The following is a 5,000-nucleotide window of genomic DNA, read 5'->3' on the forward strand; positions in this document are numbered from 1 at the left end:
TTTTTTCCTTCATAGCCATCTAGCTCTAAAAACCTGCCTCCTTCTATTTCAGAATTCATAATCTTTGCCTGCTGAATGTATTCGAATCGCACATGTGTCCAGTGTGGGAGAGACTAAATCAGAAACGGCATTCCAGGTGCATCGGGCATGCTTTTTGTCTGTCGGATTCACACTGAAGACTGAAATCCTCTTTGAGACGCTGGGGCCCCACACTTAGGATTATATCCAATAGGAGGGGGCATTGACCCTCAGTTATATACCATGGAAATAGTCTATAACAGGATGAGATAGATGCAGGGTGGATATAAGACATTGGTATCTCTGATAGGCATACAGCGATATGGCGTATGGGCGATACCAGTTATATATCTGGCTAGCAGGCAGTTGGATAGAGGAGCCTCACTAGACTGCATGAACTAGGCGAGAGAAGAGGTAATTAGATGATGCAATAATAAGAGCAGTCACGTTTCCCTGTCAATGTAACATTTAGCGTTTAAAACGGCACGCCATCTTGGTCAGTTTGGGTCAAAAGCACTGTGCTAAGACCGCTTGCTGCATCGCTTGTCAGATGCACGACCTGCATAAGGAAATGCAATAATAATCTTTCTGCTGTTAAAAGAAAAAAATAATCTATTCACTATGTCCACGAGTACAATTCGCAGAAATCTTACACTTATACAATTGATACCATAAACAGAATGAAACTCATTTATCAGAGTAAGGATAAAGATTATGAAATTATTGTCATAATATATTTTGTCATTATCACTACTTATTATTTTCATTATTGTTATTATCTTCTTTTTTTTTCATTTCTACGAAAAAGTTATTATTATCATCATCAATATCATTATCATTATTAATAATTTTTATAATTGTTATCATCATCATTATTAGCATTATTATGTTTATTCAATATCATTATCATTATTAATAATTTTTATAATTGTTATCATCATCATTATTAGCATTATTATGTTTATTCTCGTTATCATTATCATCACTGATATACCACTACTGTTATTATTGTTATCATAATTATCAATGTTGTTGTTCTCATTATTACAAATAGTATCATTATCATAATCATAATTATTATTCTTATCATATTTCTCATTATCATCCTTACCATCATGATTATTATTAGCCTTATAATTACGATTATGATTATTGTTATAATCATTATTGTTACCGATATCATTATCCTCATTGTCATCATTATCCTTATCGCCCTTATGAATATTACCATAATCATTATCATTATCATTACCTTCATTATCATTATGATTATTCAATGCAGTTGGAAAAAGTTTGATAATCATGAAGGTTGTTTTTACTTTCTTGATCATTATCATTACTTATCAATTTTATCACTGTCATCATTACTATCATTATTTTCACTGTTATCCTCATTATCGTTATTAGCATTTTCATTATCATCATTATCATCATAATCATATTCGTTATAATTATCATCATCATTATCATCGTTATCAATAACACCATCATTGTTGTTATTACTATCATCATTTTCACCAATAGTTATATTGTTATCATAATCATTTTTATCATTATTACTGTTATTGTTGTTTCTGTTCTTATCATCGTCATCTTTAGCATTATCAGTATGAGCCTCATTATTACTATAACAAGAATGAAAACAATAATCAGTATGATCATTATCATTGTTACTGTCATTAGGATCATTATCATCATTGTCATTACTGTAACTATTACTATTATTGTTACTTTTTTCATCGACATCATTGGTATTATCATTATCATTATATAATAATGGTGATAACAATATTGATAGTAATAAAGATAATAGTGATGATAATGATGGTAATAATAATGATAATAATATTGATAATGATAGAATGATAATAATGGTAGTATTATCATAAATCATGATAATGATAATAGTTGCAATAATCATGCTGAAGATGAATGTTGATAATGATTATTGAAAATAATAGTTTATAATAATAATGATGATGATGATAATAACAATGATAGCAATGGTGATGATGATGAAAAAACTACTACGAATAATAATGACAAAAACGATGAAAATAATGGTAGTAATAATAATAATAGCAATGGTAACAACAGTGATGATAGTGATGATAATAATAATAATCTTAATGATTATAGAAAAGTGATGATGTTGATAATGATAATGATGATAATGATAATGAATGATAATGATGAAATAATTATAATAAAGATAACAATGATGATAATAATAATAATAATAATAATAATGATGATGATGATAATAATGATAATAATAATAATAATAATAATGATAATGATAATGATAATAATAATAATGATGATAATAATAATAATAATAATAATAATAGTAGTAGTAATGATAACAATAATGATAACGATAATAATAATTATTATATTAAATGGCGAAAGTGATCATAACAGTAATAATAGCAATAATAACAATGATAACGATGATGATATAATCATTGTGATAAAAATAACAATAAAAAAATGATTATAGTGGTATTGGTCGTCATTAAGGCTAAAATAAGATGTTTCCGTGTATACTTTTCTGTGAGTATGGTTGCGCGTGTGTGTGTGGTTGTGTATGTGTTTCTGTGTGTGTGTGTTTGTGTTTGTGTATGTGTGTGCGGTTGTGTGTGTTTGTGAGTGTGTGTGTGTAATGTGTGTTGTGGGTGTCATATGATGTGTGTGTAAATTGTAAGAATGTAATCTTATGTTCCGAGAGAATATGCTTGATTGAAAGTCTAGAGCGAAGAAAGTTGGTCTCCCCGACTAGGCCCATCTATATCGATATTGATATCGAAATTCGAAGATATTTGCGAAAGAGAGAGAGGGGGGGAGAGGGAGAGAGAGAGAGATAGAGAGAGAGAATGAGAGAAAGAGAGAGAATGAGAGAAAGAGAGAGAGAGAGAGAGAGAGAATGAGAGAAAGAGAGAGAGAAATAGAGAGAGAGAATGAGAGAAAGAGAGAGAGAGAGAGAGAGAGAGAGAGAGAGAAGGAAACAAGAGAGTGAGGCAGGAGGGAATGTGAGAGTGGAGGCAAGAGAAACAGAGAGTGAGAGAGTGAGAGAGGGAGATTGATCACAACAAGAGCATGTATATTCAGCGAAGCGCTAACGAACCTCTAATCTAGATGGGATCCAAAGACTGGCGCTCGGGATGACGATGAATAACCGACCAGGAAGGCCCGAGAGGGAACAGATTAAGAAATGATTATAGTGGTATTGGTCGTCATTAAGGCTAAAATAAGATGTTTCCGTGTATACTTTTCTGTGAGTATGGTTGCGCGTGTGTGTGTGGTTGTGTATGCGTTTCTGTGTGTGTGTGTTTGTGTTTGTGTGTGTGTGTGCGGTTGTGTATGTGTTTCTGTGTGTGTGTGTTTGTGTATGTGTGTGCGGTTGTGTGTGTTTGTGAGTGTGTGTAATAGTGTATGGGTGTGGGTGTGTCATATGTGAGTGTGCGTGATTGTATGTATGTAATCTTTGTCCGAGAGAATATGAAATGGAAACGGTCTAGAGCGAAGAAAGTTGGTCTCCCGACTTGGCAATCACAGCATATATTGATATCGAAATTCGAAGATATTTGCGAAAGAGAGAGAGGGGGGGAGAGGGAGAGAGAGAGATAGAGAGAGAGAATGAGAGAAAGAGAGAGAGAGAGAGAATGAGAGAAAGAGAGAGAGAGAGAGAGAGAGAGAGAGAATGAGAGAAATAGAGAGAGAGAATGAGAGAGAGAGAGAGAGAGAGAGAGGGAGGAGAAGTAGAGAGAGAAAAAAGAGGAGAGAGAGAGAAGAAACCCGAGAGTAGCAGGAAAGGGAAGGTGGAGTGGAGGCAAAGAAGAACAGTCGCCTGCTGGATTGTCACAGGTTTATGGAGACGATCGAGTAGGGCGCGCGAGATCGCCGGGATATGTTTCTCCGCGTTCTAAGATTTGGGAAGTGCTCACCATCCACGCAAACTGGCAAACACTGATATCTAACTCTCACACACACGCACACGCACACACCCACACACCCACATATATATGTGTGTGTGTGTGTGTGTGTGTATACATATATAATTCAGTATGTTAGTACGTGTATGTGTCTGTGTTTATACGTAGGTAGATTCACATTGTTGAGAGATAGACAGAATTCGCTGTAGAGGGAATGTATATGATAACAGTAAGTTTTAGAGTGATCATGATTAGTAAAGTGGATGAAAATTTCAATTTCTCACGTATTGGTATACAGAGCTCGTAAGTAGCGTCAGTGTCCTAACACTTGACCTGACCGCTCGGATTGCGACCTCCTTTGCCGAAAGGCTTGGCCGGCACATTCCTGCACCAACAGCTTCCGTTAGCCCGTGAATTTTCTCACTTGCCAGCGAGGCAGCTGTCGTCTTGATAGGTTGATTTTCATGTTCTAATTCACCCGTTGAGTGCTGCCGCCAAGCTTACTGAGAGCGCGCGCTACCATTCCTTACTACAGCTTCCTCCGCAGCTGCCAGCAGTCCAGCTTCTTGACAAGTGAAATCCTTATTCCACAACGGCCTTTGTCCATCCTAATGTTCCATATGCAAATCCTCAGAATCTAAGTGGTAACGCTATAATCGAAAGAGCACATCTGCAATGGTTAAGATTATTAAACCATTAGAAACCAAAAGGCATCAGTACGCCCGTAAAAAGTACCATTGAATTTGTTGCATCGTCTAAACTAGACTGCTCTTCAAGGAAGAGTTATGTCCTCAGAAAAGACAACTTATTTCATGACCGCCTCAGACACATTGCCAGGATTAGAGCAGGCATTCTGGAAAAAAGGTAAATAAACAATAATAGTTAATAGAACGTCCGAAATGGTGCCCATGCAGCTCCTACGAAGAGTAAGTATCAACAAGAAGTCTTCTGACACTCTTTAGCACAAAGTTGCTTCCCTTGCACGACTGTCTAACCTTCGCTCGAATCAAGCTTTGATATCCATGGAGTATGTGCATTGTGCTCAAA

Source organism: Penaeus japonicus, unplaced genomic scaffold (assembly GCF_977035675.1).
Source record: "Penaeus japonicus unplaced genomic scaffold, GWHDUDI00000001_assembly GWHDUDI00000011, whole genome shotgun sequence".
Classification (NCBI taxonomy): domain Eukaryota; kingdom Metazoa; phylum Arthropoda; class Malacostraca; order Decapoda; family Penaeidae; genus Penaeus; species Penaeus japonicus.